The sequence below is a fragment of the Balaenoptera physalus genome (genome assembly GCF_965194825.1).
Source record: "Balaenoptera physalus genome assembly, chromosome: 16".
NCBI classification, from domain to species: domain Eukaryota; kingdom Metazoa; phylum Chordata; class Mammalia; order Artiodactyla; family Balaenopteridae; genus Balaenoptera; species Balaenoptera physalus.
In genome coordinates, this window is record NC_138898.1 from 79,892,155 (window position 1) to 79,912,829 (window position 20,675).

A 20,675-nucleotide genomic window follows, 5' to 3' on the forward strand; every position below is an offset into this window, starting at 1 on the left:
AGCACAAAGAGTGAGGGCTGCCTTTAGGGAGCTGCAAAGCTCTTTGGAGGGACACGTCACATGGAGATCTCATGCATCTGGAGTGATGTGGCAGGAGCCGCAGTCCTGGAGACACCGCCCAGGACCCCATACTCAGTGTCATGTGGTTGAGAGCTGGGTACGGCTGGATGTGCGTTATCTCCCGCCACTGGCCATCCCTCCCCTGTCCTCATTTGTCTTTGTAGCACTGACTACATTACAGCACTTTTTGACATTACAGTAAATCCTGGAAAGTTTGTTTTTCCACTGTCTCCACAAAGGCAGGGACTCTGGGCCACCTGCTTTCCCAGCTGAAGCCCAGTTCCTGTGAAGTACCTGCCCCACACAGCAGCCTCCCAGTGAACAGAAATGACTTCAGTCCTCACAACAGCCCCCCAGGAGGTGGGCACTCTTCATCCTGCAGCTATTCTACTGTCCTGCAGACAAGGAAGCCAGCTCCCTGAACACTCTCCAGGTCGCACAGCCGTAAAGTGACAAAGCTCCGGAACCTAAGAAGCCATCTGCCTACCAACCATGTCTTGAGGCAGGAAACCACAGGGCTGCAGGGCAGTAATGCCCAACCCGGGCTGCACAGAGAATCACCCAGGCTGGGGTGGAAAGGCAGAAATCTGAATGCCCAGGTCACGGGCAGACCAGTGAAATCAGAATCTGAGTAAGACCCAGCACTCAGGACTCTGAAAGCAGCTGGGGGGCCCAGCAGCAAAACCTCCACGAGGGCCCCTAGCAGAGCCTATGGTGACCCTCTTCCTGTGTCCACGCCCCCTCCCACTGTTAATCCCCGCTAATCCCCGGCCTTCCCCCTGGGAGCGGAGGCGAGTCTCACAGCAAGGCTCCCGGTCCGCCTTGCAAGCGCACAGCAGGCCAGCTGCCCTAAGCAGCTCTCGGTGTGTCTAACACCACTCCAACAATGCCCGCGGCCCGCCAGGGAGCCGACTGGAAAACCAGTTTAGATTCGCAACGAAGCTGGTATTAAAATCGTGGAGGGCTCTCTGGCTCAGGCTGCCATGCACGTTAGGGCCTGTGAATAATAAAAGGGGAGCTTGTAATTCTACTAAAAAATGAAATTTCCCCATTTCTGCAGAATAAACAAAAACAAAATAATACATTAGCTCTGCAATATGTCTGTGCTTCGGGGCTTCAGATTGTCATTAAAGTTGGATTTTATCCATGATCGGTTTCTCCGCTCCCCTTCCACCCCAAGTAAGAAAGACACGCAGCCTTACGATGAATCTCCTTTTCTTCCTATTTTCTACCTGCATGGGGTTTATCCATACTCAACTGGAGAGGAAGTCGCCCAGACACTGGGCTCCTGTTTGCAATTCTTTGCCTTTCAGCCCTGAAACGTCTCCCAGGCCGTTCTTAAGAATCCTACAGGATAACGTGGAAATAAGCCCCGCTCACAATTTAGAGGAAATGAAAGGAAGCCCCCCAGAAGCTCCTGCTCTTGGTGGTGTGAGGGACTCAGAGAGGGGCTGCTGACTCTGGGCTCAAAGCACATCGGCCCTGAGAGGGGCTGCATTCAGCAGGGAGATGGATCAAAGGCTCTCGTAGGTGGCAGCCGAGCTGTGAGGCCCTTATCTGAAAACACCCCGCACTGTTCCTCCGCGCGTGAGCACGTGTGCAGGTGTGCGTGTTGAGGTGGGGGGGGGGAGGAGGGAAGTCTCCCACCACTAGCACGGGTGCCCCCAGGGCCCCAGACAGATGCCTAGGGTCTCCACAATCAGGACCATCATTGTCAGGTGGGAGGCCGAGACGTGCCGGTCAAGTCCCAGCACGTCCACAGCAGGCACCCACCAAGCGGGACTCAGGGTCCCGCCACCCTGGCTGCCACGGGACCAGGAGCGCTGAGGCAGAGGGAAGGCTCTCAGTAGAGCCTAACCATCCTCGTCTCTGCTTTAGCAGAAGCTGGGATTTATAGAAGTGGGACTTTCACGCCCCTCTTCTCCTTTTGGGCAGAGCGAGTATGGTGCTTCAAATCTATCTGTGAAAGGGGGAAAAAGAAGACCAAAGAGGCTTGCGTGTGCCATATATTGGGAAACTAGTCACTTGCCAAATCCGGGGCTCTGTGGAAACAATCCTCCCAGGGCCTCTAGGGGATCAAGTTCTCAGGTTTCCTGCCGCCTGTCCCCAGAAACACAGGTTTCTTGTTCACACGTGGTCAAGTACGTCTGGGATGATTGGAATACCAGCTCAGCTACTCCAGCCCGGGATCCCTTGCCACGATAGGGATGGAAAAAGCCCCGATGACAGCTACGGGTTAGGTTACCCCGCCCAGACCCCTTCGTGAAGAAGTGGTGCTAGGGAAAAAACAGCAGCAAAGTAGACACCGGGTAAGATTCCAGAGACGGCTCCACAAGTGGCCTGGGCTGACAGAACAGCTCCCATCCAGCTTTGATGTCTTGATATGTTTTTAACAAACTCTCCTTCAGTTATCCAGCTGCTTAGCTAATCAGATATTATTACCTCCTTTGTGCTTCCTTTCCCCGATCTCTGTTTATCTGGCCTGCCTTGCTGTAAAAAGATCTCCATAATGATCCCTACCTAAATACTTCACTTCTAATACAAAGGTTGGTGCTTTGCATTCCAGAGAGAGTCTACAGCTCACTCGGCTAAGAAGTAGCTCCCCTGCCTCTTTGGAAAAAATAAGCTGATGTTCATTGTACATGATATCGATGGAATTTTCCTGTATAACGTCTCCTGTCTGCAAAGCTGGTAGGCAGACGGCAGGACTGCGGGTTCGCTCCCCTCCATACGCCCTGAGGACGCCTGCGATGGAAGCCGACTGGCGACCACATCCTGCTCGTCCCTGGGCTTTGTCCTGACATTAGGAAACCACAAGGGACATCTGGGCAAACCACAGAATGCCATCAGAAAGCCGCAGAGAAACCATCAGAGGGGGTACGAGCGAAGCACCTGAGGGGTCCTAGAGAACAGTCATCAGCAGAAGGTGGCATTCTGCGTCCACGTTCCTCGTCCCTAGGAACGTTCCTGGGGTCTTTCTGTGATTTTAAATACGAAAGTCCCAGCATGCATCATACACCTGCTTATGGGACACGAATGAAGCCTGGGTTTCTCCTCAGCACATGGATGGGGGTGCTTCTCATCTGAGCTGCTGTCACTGAGAGCAGAGGCTCCCTGCGGTAGATTATAACTTGTCTACCACAAGAACCAAGTGGGGTCACTGGGAGACACGGCCAAATACCCCAGAGAGTCCAGGAGCTCTGCCTAAGACTTTTAATGACCAGTCCATCGGATCTGTGACAGTGGGTCGCCTAATGATGGGTATATCCAAACATACCCATGATGCGCCCCTGATCAAAGCCACCTGCAAGCTTCCCACAGCACTGAGAATGAATTCCAGCCTCCTTGCCATGGTCTTCCAGGCCCCGTGGGGCCTGCCCTTGGTTACGTCTACAACTCTGCCTTCCACCCTGCTCCCTCGGCTCACGCTGCTGCAGCCTCAGCATCTGCCTCTTTGCGTGGACCCACAGATGTTGGACGCATCAAATCTATTTGCACCTCAGGGCCTTTTCACTTGCTGTTCCTGTGGTCCAGAACATTTCTCCCTCCAGATCTTCCTATGGCCTATTCCTTCACATCCTTCCGCCATTCAACTGTCAGCCCTGAGAGCATCCTTCCTTGACCCTTCTAAGAGCAACCCCTCCTGCCTTCGCCACAATACTTTCCTCTAGGTATATCCCTAGTGTCTACAACAGGGACTGATACACAGTGAGTATTGAAGAAACAGCTACTGAATGAATGAATGAATGGAGAGTCATTTCAGATGCCCTTCACAAAGGGTACCGATAATAGTCATCACGATTTCCTAACGTCAGTTTGCTCCCCATTTTTTGCTTCTTTTCTACAAGCTCTTGTGGTAGTTCCCTATTACCTGTTCTCCCTTTCTTCCATAGTACTAGAATTTTTATCTGATGTGGCAGTCCAAAACAAAACTGCATTTCCTAGTCTTGCTTGAAATTCGGAGAGGCTGTGTGTCAGGAACCTGGCAGCTTCTAGGAACCTGACTTTTGATCCTTGCTCCTAGCACCCTCTTCCTCCTTTGTCCCTTCCCCCTATGCCTGTCCCGCTGCTTGGAAAGGTCGATGACTGGCTGAAGTTCCATCCTGGGCCACGGGAAGCGGGCCACATGGAGCACACAGCTGAAGAAGACTGGGTCCCAGAGGGGTCTGAGGAACAGGGCTCTGCGCTGCCTACTTCCAAACTTTTTTTGTTTTTTTTTTTTTTGGCCATGCCTGCAGCTTGCAGGATCTTAGTTCCCCAACCAGGGATGGAACCCACGCGCCCGGCAGTGAAAGTGCAGGGTCCTAACCACTGGACCACCAGGGAATTCCCCTTACTTCCAAACTTTAACATGAGAAAGAAACCTCTTTTTCAAGCCACTGTTATTTTAAGGTCTTGGTCACTTATAACTGAACCTATTATACCCGCTTTGCTTGCATTTATTATTTCTTGGTGGAAATTCCATCAAAGGAAAGAAAGGAAATCTCTGCAAAAGGCTGGGCAGAGTAGCACAGGCTGAAATGAGTAGACACTGTGGCTGGGCTATCTGTGCATGTCACTGGCCTTCTTTAATCCTGCACACTGCCGTGGTGACTGGACCTTCTGTGGCAGAAAAAGGAAAGTGCCTCAGAGGTGGGCTCAGAAGGGATAGGTTTAGTACCAAACACGTGAAGAGAGGTAGAGCCTGGCTGAGTCACCTTAGTTCTTAGAGCCCCATTTTTTTTCATCTGTAAAATGGGAACAATAGTTATGGAAGGTATTAAAATAATATGTATGAAAGTGCTTTGTAAGCTATCAACCTCTTTAAAAATAGATGCTATTTAAGAATTAGCTTATTTGGCCTCTCACGGATTACATTAGTTCTTACAGCTCTTAAACAACTTCCTACAGTTCTATATATTTAATAGCAAAAAACCAAGAGCCAACAGTTTAGATCACGGCATTAACTAGCATTTTAAACTATCCCATGAAATTAAGATTGGCAGAAGAGAATCCTTCAAATTTATTTGAATTTTTAAAATCTTATTTATTACTTAAAAGTAGTCTATTAAAATATTACCAAATCATGTATTTTTGTGCCACAATGGAAAAACTGCAGACGTTGTATGAGTGTACTATGAAAAATGACATTACTTTTATTTTAAGGCATTGAGGGTCCCAAAGTGGCTTATATATACCCCAGAAGGGATAGATCAAGGTACAGAAGACCAAAAAGAGTCGCCAGGTGGATAAACAGAGGATCCAAGAGACTCAGCAAGCTCAGATCCTAGTAGGCATCAGGAAGTCCCGCAAGGCAGAGAAAGCGCTGATGGGGGATCCAGATGTCTGCTAATGACCACGAAAGACCGCTGGCAATAATTCCAGAGAGCTACCCATAGACAGCAGACTCTTGGCAAGGCTTTGATTTGTGGGTCAAAGGAAAAGGTGCTCTCGCCACCAACTGGGGGGTTAGGTCGGGGCAGCAGACACAGTTGGCTGTGTACCCGATAGCCAGTCCCCTTTCTTCTCTGCCAGTAGAGCCTTAATCGTGGTGCGTGTCCAGCACCAGGGGAGACTGTGATTGCTGAAGCCAGCGATGGCGATCTCATTCCCTTATGCTAGGAGGCAAGTGACGCTGCTGCAGCCAGTAAGTCCCCAAAGGAAAACCACTGGAAATTTCTGGGGAAATTTTCCCTGCTAAAAAAGAAAAGCATAAGGAAGAGCCCCCGATTTTTATCCCCTGTCCTGCCTTCTTGTGTGGCATGGCGACATGAGGATGTGACAGTACTCTGGAGTCTCAGCAGCCATCTTGCATCTGTGAGGGAAGTAATTCCTAAAGCACTGAGATCGCAGGGTGGAGAGACTCAAAGGTCCTCTGTGACAACACTCAGCCTCTACAACAGGCGGGTAATGGGAGGTATGCATGTATCTTTGTTTTTCAAGCCACATTTAGTTGGGTTTTCTGTTACTTGCTGCTATAATAGGGCTCCAGCCCTGGTTGGACCAGGGGGCCAAGTGAGATGCCAGTTGCTCGTCCTGTGTCAGCAGGAGAGGAGAGAAGGTGGCTGTGACAAGGTGAGGAGGTGGGACACCTGCTCCCTTCTTGGGTCTCCCCAGCTTGGGTCTGACTGCCAGCAGGGAGACTTGGCATGTGACTCAGAAGAGCCTCTGGAGGTGGGCATGGTCCTGGTCCTGGACTGGAGAGGGGTTTCGTTCCACCCACAGCTAATATTCTTCCCGTCAGGGAGCACAGGAGAGGGCCTGAGCTTTGACGGGGCTGTCATGGCACTTGGTTGTGAGAAGGTAGAAAAGCCAAGGAACTGGGCAGGAGCCACTACTTGCGGGCACTGCCAAAAGAATCCCGTGGCGTGGGATGTCCCAAATGCACTGGGCCCTGCTGTTCTAATGGGTTCCACCACAGACTGTGACAGAGTCATTTTTGAATCTGAGTTCTAAGATACACATTGTTTGAATTCACTTCACATGGTTGCCTTTATTGGCCTGGTGACTGTCAAGAAGAAAGGCTATTACCCCATGCAGTAATTTGAGAAGAGATGTGATGATTTTTCAAGCAATTATCAGCAAAAATGCCAAACAGGAAGGCAGAGCTTGAATATCCTACTGAGAGAAACTACCAAGACGGAAAATAATGCGCCGCGGATAACACAGCATAAGCAAGCTCCTTGGCAGACAAGGTACTTTTTCATACTGTACTTACCTTTCTTTAATGAACTGGCTTCAGTGGCTGTATTTAAACCATGAACAGAATTTAATCTCATTTCTTATGCTGAGAAAGTCTAGAGACTGTTTATCCTGAAATATATAATACTGTGTATTCTTGCAAATAAGTAAACAAGTTTACCATCCCATAGTTTTTCTTTCTTTGCAGGAACTCCTTAGCTATTACAAAGGAAGTAGAATGAATGTGATTAATACCATTTTTAAAAAGTAGCCAGTATCATTTACACTCCCAGGTGGGCTCTACGGCTCAGAGCAGACCTGTGGGCCAAATCTTGCCCAACATCTGTTTTTGTAAATAAAGTTTTATTGGAACACAGCAACATCCGCTCATTCATGTATTGTCTTTGCCTGCTTTTGTGCTGTGTCAGCGAAGTTGGGTAGTTGCTAAAAGACTGTATGGCTCTCAAAGCCCCATAGCCCTTTACTGAAAAAGTTTGCTGACCCTGGTTTAAAGTAATGGTTATTATTTTCCTAAATTGACAGATAATTTTCATTTTGACAAAGCCCCCAAATCTTGCAGAGTAGGAAAGCACTGCAGTAATTCCATAGTTCCATAATCATTAACAGCGATTTCTAGCTTATTATGGGCTGGGGCACTGAAAAGACAGGCTGTGGGTTACATACAATTTCCTGGGTCCTGACTCTAATTCCACCCTCTCTCTTCAATTCAAGAAACAAATCACAGTGCTAGGGAAAGTCATATTGAAGTATTAACACTGAAAGATGATATTATTATCATTAAAGGATATTACCAAAGGGAAACATTCCAATTTACAAAAAACAGTAAATAGTATACAAATTTCTAAGCTCTAACAATTACTGATAACCAATTACTACAACACACTTATAATTGATTGCAATGCCCCAGTGGGCCCAACACCATGGTTGAGAACCACTGACTTAAAAGAAACAAATACAATCAACGATTTCAAGATTGATGTATTTCTTCATCCTTTCAACATCTGAGTCCTTATGGTGAGCCAGCTCTGTGCTAAGCATTCTGGAGTGCAAAGACAACTAAAGATACCGATACAACCTTGGCTCCCAAAGAGCATACACTTCAAGAGGATAGGAAAAAATGTCAGCGGACTGTTGATCGTTTGAAGGAAATGAAGAGGAAGTAAGATCAAGGAGAGAAGCAGCATTCGAATGGGCCTTGAGAAAGGGATAGGATTTTCACTGGCAATGGTGGGAGGCCACTTGGGGGAGGGAAGTCTAGAGGAGTCTGGGAGTCACAGAGGTTAACACACTTCACCTAAACTCACAAAGTACTGGAGTTAGGATTAGAACCCAGGTCTCTCAGACTTCCCTGGTGCTGCAGTGGTTAAGAATCCGCCTGCCAATGCAGGGGCCATGGGTTTGAGCCCTGGTCTGGGAAGATCCCACATGCCGCGGAGCAACTAAGCCCGTGTGCCACAGCTACTGAGCCTGCGCTCTAGAGCCCACATGCCACAACTACTGAGCCTGCGTGCCACAACTACTGAAGCCCGTGTGCCTAGAGCCCGTGCTCCACAACAAGAGAAGCCATCACAATGAGAAGCCTGCGCACCGCAACGAAGAGTAGCCCCCACTCGCCGCAACTACAGAAAGCCCGCACGCAGCAATGAAGACCCAACACAGCCAAAAATAAATAAATTAAAAAAAAAAAAAAAAAAAGAACCCAGGTCTCCAGTGTGAAGCATTTTTCAAAAGCCATTCCCCAGGTATTTGAAATATGCTGAGCAGTTAAATTTCCAAGGAGTAAATATAAAAGTGAAGACAAAGTTATTTTTGTATTTTTAAACATTTTATTTAGATAATAGGGGAAGGTTGTTATATAAACTATACTAGGAAAAGGAATCTGAGTATCAGGCCAGACAAAAACCAATCAACTAGCAAAAGCCCCCACCACTGTGAAGGGTCAGAAAAGATCTGAATATCCAAGAGTAAACTAGAGCCCACCTTTAGCTTCCAGTAATGAAAATACCACCAATAACACCATTCTTGAAATTCAGGGCTACCCCAGTGTTCTATGACTTGGCTCCTTTTCCAAAAGAGATGTCCTGGGGATGTCTTTCTCAGCGTAGTCTTTTATATTTACTTAGGCACTTGATCTTTCACAGAAGTGATGACCTAAGACCTTATGTTCATTAACTCCTTGTGTTTAGATAGTATCAATCCCCTTCCCTCTAGCTGCCAGGTAATTTCCATTTTAACATCTTAAATGGCACAAATTGTCTAACCCTAAAAAAAACAAAAACAAAAACAAAACAAACCCATAGAGGAGCAAGAAGGTAGGGTATTGTGCCGTGACTGAATTCTGTTGAGTACGTTGCGGAGTAACTGATGACCTTCAGCCTTCATCTCCAATGGAGGTGGGTCGGTGTATCGGTTGTTAGTACCCTGTGTTGAGTCCCGCTTATTGCAACGCTGGGAGATGTACTGAAGGCAGTCAGCCACCACTCAGTCAATCATAAATAAATGGGCCTTGAAGCTTTTCCAACATACATCTGATCACAGTAGTACACATGGGATTAGGGCAATGTGCAGTTACGATGGCATGTGCAATGTATTACGTGATCATAATAATCTGGCAATGTCTTCAATGCTTACGGATACACATAAACGTCCCTTACTTACAAAATGGAGGCACAAAAGTATGGGGGAGAAGCCATATGCAATATTGCTTGTGTTCTTTGTGTTTATGTGTTTGCTAGAGTTTTCTGAGATCCAGATGGTCAGACCACGTTCTGAATTTAGCAAAAACTTCCCCTACCTTATCTCCCATGACATCTTGCTATAAATCCTCCCTTCAGCTAAATCAGTAAATAGGAAGCCCCCTCACAAAGCCTTGAATTTTCCTATTTCACGAGTTTGCTTACACCAAGCAAGGCTGAGCATAAGTGAAGGCCATGAGTCACACTCCCTGGGTCCAGCTTTACCACCTCCTTACCGGACAGCCTTGATATATTAGTTTACCTCTCTATACCTCATTATCCTTATACCTAAAGTGGAAACAATAAGAAAACAATAAGCCCCATCTCATAGGGTTTTTTGTGAGAATGAAATAAGTCAAAACATGTAAAGTGTTTAGAACTTTGTCTTGGAAACAGTAAGTACTCAATTCATGTTGTGATTATTGCCATGGTCATTATAATCATCCCACTTGGACTTCCTCCTCCTTCCTCTCTGAAATCCCTTCCTCAGGCCTCAGCCATGCACCCAACATGATCCTTCCTTCCCGATTTGAACCCAGGTCATCTGTCAATCAGCTGGCACTACTGATTTATGTGTAACCATCATGGGCAAGCTTTTTCTTGTCTAGACTGAAAATTCCTTGGCAACGAGGACTTCTGCATGTGTTTGCTTTTCAAGCAGAATCAACCTGATAAAACTGTTGGTTCATGGCCATAGAAGCTAGACAGGGAATTCTAGATGTGAATGTGCCTGGTTCTCGTTTTTAAACAACATTCTTGGTAGCAACTGACGAGGCAGTGATTAGGGTAGCAATGTCTACGGAAATATGCAATGATTATCTGTTTGATGTTAAGCATTTGAAACAGAAAATAATGCCAGCAGGAAACTTGAGAGGGGATAAGAGTAAGAGGAAAGAGATTTCAGGTCTATCTCTACTACTAAGCACTTCACATTCTTTGAGGTTCAGAGTGGTTAACACTTGACGATTCCTAATCTACAAAGTGGTAGGTCAGCATCAACAACCTTTAAGGTCCCAGGCAGACCCTGTTGATGGCCCCAGTCAAAACCCTTTGAGTTTACTGAACCCAAATTTTGTTGGGATACCGTATGGCACTGTGTTCTGGGCGAGTGGTCTTTCCCTGTTACAGGGGCATCAGTCCAACCTTGGAAATTCCATTGACCTCTGACAGTGATTGTGTTAGGAGCGGGAATAGGGCCCAGTTCTAGCCACTAAGACCTCAGAGGACATTCACTGTGGGGCTTCTGGAAAAGGCTTTCCTCCTGATTAAAAAAAACCAGGGATACATGAAGGAAAACTCTGCCTTGCTTCCCGTCTGTGAATGTGACTTCTTGAGGAAATGGTGACGGATCACTACAGTGTCATTTTGAAGCTCTGAAGAGAAAACTGAGAGAATGGCAGAGAAGTCAGTGCAGGGCTCCAGTATACTTACCTAGCTGAACTACCCAGCCTATTTTGGGAAAAACAACTCCTCATATTGTTTAAGCCATTTTAGTTCTGTTACTTATACCTAAAAACTTCCTGACTGTCAACATGCTGAGGCACCACATGACTCAGACACATGGTTAAGCTGCTGGAAATCTGACACACAGATAATCTCCAACAACTCACAAAATCCCCTCTGGGACATTCATAGATTAAATGCTGTACTGGGTGGGTCCTGTGACCCCAGAGACCACAATTTATGTTTCTATGTGACCAATGTTTATTCATCTCACTGACATGTTGGCTTTCAGTAGGAAAAGGTATCTCCTAATTTCAAAACAGATCTAAATTCTCCATTTTCTGCAAAAGAGGCCTTCTAATCCTTCATCCAGTGGAATTTTAAAAAAATAAACTCATTTTAGCACACTATTACTATTGTTCTTTCCAAATGTTCCTTCCATTTCTTTTGATGATTTCCTAGTTTGTGTACCACATTTCTAATCGAAACATTCTACTACGCTCATGCTTAATGATCTGAGTATATCATCTCTATTCAAGATCACAGCACTCTCATTGGTGCATACATAGATAACATAAACCTGCCAACTCATCACAGACACTTCTAGACTGTCAAGACCAGAAAGCACTGATGCCAGGCCCGGCCCGATCCCCGCCTCACGCTGCAGGTGAGGAACCTGAGGGTCTGGAGACGCAAAATGCTTTGGTGAAGGTGACCCAGCGAGCCTGTGGCAGCATGGTGTGCAGGAAACGGTGGCAGTTTGGTGGGAGTGATTACAGTGACACTAACTATATTCAACTAACAACAGCAACTCCTATTCATCCTGGGCTCAGGTCAGAGCAGGAACTGTTCTAGGCTCTTCCTGTGTCTTAGTTCCTTCAGCTCTCACCAGAGCCCTAGACGAGGGAGGTACTATCATTATTCCCATATTAGAAACGAGAAAACTGAGACAGAGAAAGGGTAAGCACTTGCCAGGCTAACCACCGATCAATGCACACACAATCATCACTCAGCATTTCTAGTCCCCTGACACTACACCAGGCCACGGTGACATTCCCTGAATGGCCACTGTCGGCGGGTCAGTGGCTTGAACTGCGATGAAACTGGTAGGTACAATGGATTTCTCAAATCCTGGTTTGCTGCACAACACTGTCTGCAGCTAGGGCACACAGCACGGTCTGAGTTCCAAAGGGAGGCCACGTTTCATTCCAAAGTGTACACAGCACAGTCCTTCCATCACTGGTGTCACCTGATTGCCAAGCCGGCTGACAGCAGGGAAGAGGGAGGGCGGGCAGGCAGGAGGGGGTTAGGAGACAGGGGTTAACAGAGAAAATCAGCCTCTCTCCCAACTGGCAGTCCCTGCTGGCCTCCCGAAGCGCAAGTCCCAGAAAGCACACCCCGGAGGACAAGAGACAGTGTGGGACCTGAGATGCCTTCAGTTTGGTGGGAGCAAGGGAGGAGGCGTTATGAAGGCAGCATAATCTCCAAGGAGCCATCACCATTTCTCACTGAAAAGCAGAGCTGGCCAAGCTGAAGTAACTACTTTTCTGGGTTTTTATTATATTTCAAAGCAAACCACACTTCACAGAGACTGTGGACGCCAGCATGGCGAGCTGGAGTGGCCTTCTGCGGTCATCTCGTCCGGGTATATTCAGTGGTTGCAGAGAGAAGCAAAGCAAGGCCCAGGGAAGTGGCTCCTCCCAGCTCCTCTGGCCACATAGCCATCCAGGGTCTCTCATTGCTTCACTGTTAAGTGGAAGGACAAGGGGAAGCCTCGCTGTCCGGAAGGGGAAGGGAGCTCTGGAGTGGGCAATGATTGAATCTGTGATCCTCTAACACAAGCCCGGGGTGGGGGGCGGGCCTGAACACGTTCCCCCACGTGGAACCCAAGTCAAATAGTAGGGGATCCAATCAGCTGCTGAACCAAACCAACCTCTCCCCCGGGTCTTGTCTGACTTCTGCGGGGAGAAGACCTGAGCCTGAGCAGCGCCAGGGCCGGGCTAAAGACCCTGCTGCTCAGCCCGACACAGCGGTGGCGGGATCAGCCCCGAGCCCCCGATGGCCAGCCTGCCTGACAGCCCAACGCTGCCCAAGCAGACAGCCTCCAACATGGGCGAAGGTAGGGAACGGGCGAGCCCTCCCCCTCTCAGACTGTTCAGCAGCCTCTGAGCTGGCTGGCCTGGCCCGGCCCCAGCCCGGCCCCGCTGCCCTGAGCCAGGGCCCTCGTACTAACGCGAGCCTCGAGCACAGCCTCGCGGGGCCTGGATGTCCAGGCGCCGCATCTGAGTCAGTCTTGCCGACAGCTGTCAGTGGCACAGTCTGTTTGATGCCGCGCGGATGGCAATGATTCAGTCATTCCGGGGACGCTTCCAGGGCAGTGTTCTTGGGCACAGGGAAAAAAAAGAGTTCCCTTGGGGGGCCAGAGTGGTGGGCCACACTGCCAGCAGGCTGGCTCATCCTCATTTAAGCACCGTCAGAAGCCTGCCAGGGTGTCTGTGTTGAAACTTAGCGGTTGAATGGCCCTTGACATTTGACTCAGGACCATCCAGGTGACCTATGAAGCGAGATTTGCTCTTGACGGCTGACCTTAGCGGATGTGATAGCAAGCTCGCGGCTGCTCTAAATAATAAAAATTCTTCCTGACGTTATTTCGGCAGAGAGGGAAACGGCCCCTTTGGTGAAACCCTGTGGACTCTGCCTTCACCTCGCTGCAGTGGGCTGCTGATGCAAAGGCTGGTATTTGCCTGCAATCTTTCCCTGGGAAGTAATTAGTTTCCATTTAGAGGGATGACAAATCGATCAGGCAGGAGTCGCACTGAGCTCTGAATTGAAGCTAAACTGCGATGGCTGGGGCTCGGGAAAGTCAGGTTTGTAGGTCTGTCGATGCATTTTACAGTTTCAAAATTCAATCACCCAACAGCAGGAGAGGAAAGACACTGCTCTGAAAAGAGAACCAAAGCCTGCATTTCCTTCTGCAAGTTCATTATCGCCTCGCTAAAGCATGACGGTGGTGTGAAATGGGTTAGACGCACGGATGCCTCTGTTAACGGCCAAAGAAAAAAAAGTCGCACATCATTAGGAATGGAATAAACGATACTGAGGCACAGAGCAGAAATGATTTGATTAGTAATTTCCAGTTTTGAAAAGACCTGGAAAAGTACCAAATGACTATACAGAAGGTGTGATGGAGTTCTTAATTGCTATAACTGCTCTGGGAGACTTGATGATTTGTGACATAGAATACAGCACAGTACGCGAACGCTAATAACCGTTAATTAAATGCAGCAATGATATACTCTCAAAATGCACATACAAGTTACCATAATTTCTAGATTAAAAGCTACACTGTCAGAAGCCAAAGGCAAAGAAAGGTGGAGGAAGCGAGACATCTCTCTTGCCTTCATGAACAGGCCCTGTGGTCTACTCAGAAGAGAGCGGCCAGAAAACACTATGGGAAAAAAACACACTTAGCTGGAACATGTGAAAGGGTTCCCGAATGAAGCTGGCCCTCTGGAGGGAGAGCTATTCATTCCGAAAGGCTGTTGCTGCACCAGACCGTCTGGCAGGGTGTGGAGAGTTCAGTGGCTGGTGCAGCTTCCGGCTGTATCCCCCCACCCCTCCCACCGTGACATTTCCCACTTGAACTGTCGCCATGTCAGGTCAGAGAGGTTTGGAGCGGAAGAGGGGACGTGAAGAACCTGGGGCGATCGTGGGGCTCTGTGAAGTCTGAGGTGCTCTATTTTTCACGTCCAGCCCCTAATCAATGGTGGGGGGCGGTCAGGAGGGTTGATGGGGGCATGATTCGCATGAAAGCCTCATTTAAATGGAAGATAAAAGAAGTCAATTCCTCTCCCTCCCTTTGGGTAAAGAAGGCTTGTGAGCCTAAGGAAGGAAGATGAAGGAAATGCTACTACTTCCAACTCGATTATCTTGGTAATGGCACACAGAGGGTGCTGGGGCAAGTGGATCCAGAGGTAATTCAGGTACTCCACTTTAGGCCATGGCCTTCACTGCCTCCTTTAGCTACTACTAAACCCCCCAACATTTAGGAAACACAAGAGACCTGCCTCTTGGAGAGGTCAAGGAGCAAAAGAAAGGTCTTTTGCCCATCATTCCACCGAAGTCCTCTGCACCCTCACTGGAATACAGAATTGAGTCAGGCAAAGACTATACAAGGGAGGTATGTCGTAAGGTTATGTAACACCCTTTGGCATAAATGTTCTGGGATGAGGGGCAGAGGAGACTTTTAAATGGGAGAACTGGGGAGAGTTTCAAGGAGGGGGTGGAGAGTGAAGCGAATCTTGAATAAACTATCCATTCTGGACATGAAGCAAACCAAGGGGAAGGGCCTTCTGGGGGAGGAACAGCACAGTCACGAGAGAGGGAATGGTTGGTCCGCAGAGGGACTTGGTAGAAGTGGGGTCAGCTTGGGTGTGAAATGGCTGAGGGGAAAGGTGAGCGCGAGACAGCTTTTGGGGAGCCCGGGTGACAGACATGGCAGCCTTTTGTTCTGCAAGGGTAGTGACAGTCAGGACGGTGTTTCAGGACGAGTAACTAGAAGAACCTGTGCGTCGCTCTGGTTGAAACCCTCCTTCCTCCAGGCACCTGCCTTTCCTGACCAGCCGGCCCAATCACCTCTCTTCTACCCCACCAGCCTCCTGGTTTCCCAGCATTTCTCGCTCTCGCCAGGGCACTGTACATTACTTTGTCCACTGTCTGCCTCCTTCCCACTTCCTTTTCCATGAGTGACTTTACTTTGGTCACTGCTGAATTCCAGCACACGCAGTAATGGCTGGCACTGCGCTCAGTAACTCCTTGCTGAACAAGCCAGTGGACGGATGGATGGGAGCTGAACTGGAGCTGCGTTCCTCCACGTCTGTCCCAACCAGTGGCCTCAGCAGCACCTGGGAGCGGGTTAGGAAGGCTCATCCTCAGGGTCTACTCCAGGTCGACTGAATCAGCAACTCTGGGGTGGTGCCCAGGGATCTGTGTCTTAATCAACTCTGCAGGTGACTCTGATGTACACAAGTTTGAGAACCACCAAATCAGAGGACAGGAGACTTAGGGATACCAGTCAGGAAGTTACAGCTGTTTGACAGAAAGAAAGGGACAGGTGTGGCCAATCTTTTGAGAGGTAAAACACACAGAACTTGGCAAAGGAAGAAAAACTACGGGTATTTCAACAAAGGTCACTACAGATAGTTAATGGATAATAAATTGGAAAAAGTTATTTAAGTGTCTAAAAATAACAAATGACCCATAGGCAGGATACACAAAAAACTCCTGCAAATCAACAAGAAGTTGGAAAACTCAGAAAAATGGTCAACTGGCTGTAATACTTTATACCCTCAAAAAGCAACAGGAGAAAGAAAGGTGAGTAACAGCAAGTATTGGCAAGGACACGTGGAGATGAGAACTCTCACGCTGCAGGTGCGTTCACAGCAATTCTGAAAAGCAATCTGCAGTAGTTACTGAAATTAATGTGTACGTGTGTCATGACCCAGCAATAACTCCTGAGCTGTGTCTCAGAGAGTTTATCGCAAGGTTCTGTAAATAGACACATCTTGAGGATGACTTTGGCGGTAGTGTCTGTCGGGGTAGGGGGAGGGAGTTGAAGGAAACCTTAGATACCCTTTACTACGAGGACGTGTACTGTGGCATATTTGACAACGCTCAGAAGACACACACTGTGTGTGTCCACCCAGCAGTATGGGCAGATCTCAACAATGTAGTGTGGAATGGTAAGAAACAGACTAAGATTTACAGCACATCACACTTAGGTGAGCTAAACACACCCACAGAGGAACAATACCTATTTGACAAGGTTCATATCCAGCATATCAGGCTGGGTGTCCGGGGTGGAGGAGAGCAGACTGAGATAAAGGGGGGGAAATTAAGAGAGGCCGCACACAGGTCCGGGATGATGGCGTGCTCTGAACTGACGAGTAAGATTAATTCAATTACCTGGCCCTGAAGCTCATATTTATATATTTTTATAAAATAATAAAAACAGATTTATGGGAGAGATGCATTTCAAGCGGGGGTCTGATAAGCCGGTTCCCGAGGTGGTGGGGTCCGTGTTGCTTCTTGAAGGATGGGGCTAGGACTTTAATTTACACAGGTGACAGTATTCTGAGCAGGGATGTGGCTTGAAGGGAGACGGGGAAGAACTGGGTACGACTGGCAACACCACGGTCTGGCGTGGTTGCAGCCGGGAGCACGGGGAGGTAGGAGAGGAATCACAGGAGTTAAGGGAGAGGAAGCATCGGTCACGGGTCACTTGCGATGGACGGAAAGATGGGGCCACGCTGGCTGCAGCATGGGGCGGGGAGGAGGAGGCCAGCGGGGAGCTCCAAGGGCTGGAAGTGACGGCAACTCGGGCTGCAGCCGTGGGACCTGCCTGGTGGCCTCCGCAAAATCCCGAGGTAGCAGTGCTGCGGCCCACATCAGAGCTTAATGGTGACTTTCTCCACAAACAGGCTGCCTTTGTGGCAGTGGAAAAGGGTTCTCCTGTTCTAGGCCCACACTCCCATCCAAGGGGACCAAGCCTTCTTTCAGCCCCACCCACCACCGCTGCTTCTGTCAATGAAAGCCTCTCTGTCTCAGTTAGCCTGTCCCGCGTGTGCGTGCACACACACACGCGCGCACACACACACACACACAGAGTTCTGTACTAATCAGAGGAGTAAATAGTGTTTCACTCTAGTGCATCATGTGATTTCTGCATCCACTTCCACTTTCTATTAGGTAAGCACGCCGGTCCCCCGACCTTATGCAGGGGTGGTGCACGCGTGCGTGCGTGCGTGCATGCGCGTGTGTGTGAGAGTTTATTTTCCAGAGGTTGGTTCAGCTTATTCTAAATGTTTCGAGTGTTGGGGCCCTACCGTTTTCCCTTGAGAGAACTATGACCGCTAGGAAAAATTTCCTGTTTCACCCTAACCTGTCTTCCGACCCTCCAGGCCACCCTCAACCATTTATTTTTCTTAGGGGTACCAGGAAAAACGTTTTAAAGTGTATTTTCCAAAGAGATGAATGTCATGAGACATACATCCATGAACTATTTACATCACAGCCTCCGGAGGAAAGAGACCACAATGCTCCCCAAGCCACCAAAATGCATCCCATGGGATTAAATCTGCTCTGAGAGTATAAACATCTTTTATTTTTCTGCCTGACCACCCCAATCCCTTTAAAAAGGCTCAGCCGTCATTACAAAAGAGGACATACTGTAATGTTTTCAAGTTTTGCTCTGAAACACAAGAAAACCAGCCAGAAAAGCACAAGGGAAACTCTGCAACATCTGCCAAATGTAGTGGCACAAACACACTGAGCCTCGTCTGGCAGTCCCCTCAGAAATGCAATGGCAGGGTTTCTTCCCTTTCCGGTTCCAGTGGGGAAACAGAGGCAGGTACGTGTAAGGCCATCGTCAAGGCCGCTAAGACGGACCCAATAGCCAGCATGCAAGGTTCACCTGGGGATGACTGACTGCATATTCCTGCCTGAGCTGGTCTTAGAGGGAGAGGGGAAAAGGTTTAAATTCTCCTGGGGTCAGCTCATTTGCTCCAAACTCAAAAGCAATTACGTAGTCCCTTCTTGATGCGGAGGAGATTATATTTCATTTGGTTTTATCTGAAAACCAGATTTTTTATTTCCTTTCCTCCAGTAAAAGGGCTATAAAAGAAACAAGAATTTTGGCGTGGCTGGTGGCAGCGGCAGCAGGGAGTGGTAGTGGGGGAGATGCATGAAGAATTATACTTTGACATATATTATGCGCTTAATCTTTTGTGGCAACTTTTTTACATTTGTAAGAGTTATGGATTTTAAAAGTCAGGGCTAAGATGGCTTAATGAGCATTCACCCCCCTGGAAGGAGAAGTGGGGCTGATGTGTGTAAGTCAGCTGTTAGCTTTATTGCCTCTCTTCTGTACTAAAAGTGACAAGTTGAACACATTATAGAGAGCTCAGATGTGTTATGCAGATGAAGCCCGCAGCAATATCTGCCTGCTCTCTATTATTTATGATGTCTATATAATACAATGGACTGAGATTTAAGCCATTGTGATGCAGTTTGTTTTCCAGGGTGCTAAAGTACAGCACATTTTACAGAGAATTGCATCTCTGCTACATATTAATCAAATCCATCTTACATGCAGCTCTTACACTGTAAACTAAAGGGAAAAAAAGATTAAAGCGCTTGGCTTTTCCTCAGCTGTCAAGGACCGGCAATAAAATAATAATAAGGGCTTCTAAATAATGTGTATGTGACAGGCCTGTGCTCGCTCGCACAGTCCTTTACGGAGGTTAACTACAAAATAAGTTCCAGTGAGTGATCGGGAACAGGCCTGTGTGTAATACCGCAATGCCAACGGCGGCATAATTCTTGAAAAGTTCATTTGCAGAAAATTCTCGGACTTGATGAGGCAAAGTTTGGCCTCCTGAATCATTCTGCCATGGTGTGCAGCGTGCATGGAGCTGTTCTGGAGTTTACAGTACTCGCTCTTTTAAACTTGTTTCAGCTGTGACCCATTAAAAACGGCAAGCTCCGTTCCCCGGTCCCCGAGCAGGGCTTGGCTGTTGGGGGAGTCACGGCAATGTGGTTTTGTGCCGGGGCGCACGCGCGGGCTGCAGGGTTCTGTGGTGGGCGCAGGGTTGGCGGAGTTGTTTTATAATGTGAAGGTGATCGAGGCTCATGGTCTCTCTGGGCCCTGGGAGGAAGATGCAGAATCCTGGCACGGCAAGCCTGGCTCTTTGGAAGTTCTTCAGGTGGCTCTCCCACCGCCCAAACCCTTCGTCTGGGAAAGCACCACCTGGCGACTCCTGAGACTTTGGTGCCTTTAACTTTGGACTCCACAGACCCGAGAAGAGGGAACGCAGGTGACAAGTGTGGTGGCTGCTTTGCATTCCGCCCCTTACGAGTGGAAATCGCCTGCCTGCCGACCTGGGCCGACTCACTTCTCAGCTCAGGGTACTCTCTAGAGAAAGGAGGGAAGGGAAGTTGCACTTGGAAGCACTCACTGAGTCGGACAGGGAGTTAACAAACAGCCCGAATCGGCTCCTTTGTCGTAATCAGCAGATACAACACAATGGTTTCAGAATCTGCCTGTCTACCCAAAAGCACAAAGTACAAAACTTACGTTATTATGCCTCTGCCCACCATCTATTAAGTCAACCCCCAAAATCCCTACTTAGGGAAACTGCTTAGCCTCCCTGGGGTCTGCTTTTCTCCCTCTAACGTGGGGAGAACAACGCCTACCTCTTCCCACCTCCGAAGGACTCACAGGGAGGGTTCTGGAATTATGGGTAACTCTGTATTTCCTCCAGTTACCTGTACTCTTTGACTTTTCTAAAACGATCACCTGTTATCTGAATTATTAAAATTGCAGTGAATGCTACTTTTAAAACACGTAAGTCAATGCACACATCTGATAAGCATTTATCGAGTGCCCATGGTTTACCAAAGCTCCGTGTCACTTATTTACATCTTATATGTCTCTGAATTTACAGCGACTATTCTAAGCTCAGTATTTTTGAAAGCTCTGCAGGCGATGGTAGGGCCAGAGCTGGGAACCTGCACAAAGCTTAATTAATTGTTAAGAACGCAGCCTCCCAATGCAACTTCAAAGCCAGTATGGAATCAAGCTGAACTGGGTTCAGCTCTGCTTTGCCAAGTTATTTAAACTCTCAGCTTTCTCAGATGTAAAACCGGGATGATAAGAGAATAATACATGGCACAGTGATCACTTACTACAGTCTGGAA

General features: G+C 48.1%; 1 protein-coding gene and 1 long non-coding RNA gene across 6 annotated transcripts in view; one reads left to right on the forward strand and one right to left on the reverse strand.

The window, feature by feature from the left end:
* Positions 1-20,675, reverse strand: part of AUTS2 (activator of transcription and developmental regulator AUTS2) — a 1,112,861-nt gene that overhangs the window by 123,044 nt on the left and 969,142 nt on the right. The window lies entirely within an intron of this gene.
* Positions 8,148-20,675, forward strand: part of LOC309646275 — a 638,120-nt gene continuing 625,592 nt past the window's right edge. Inside the window, exon 1 of the long non-coding RNA XR_014255235.1 lies at positions 8,148-8,444. This is a non-coding gene — a long non-coding RNA (uncharacterized lncRNA). The remainder of the gene's footprint in view (positions 8,445-20,675) is intronic.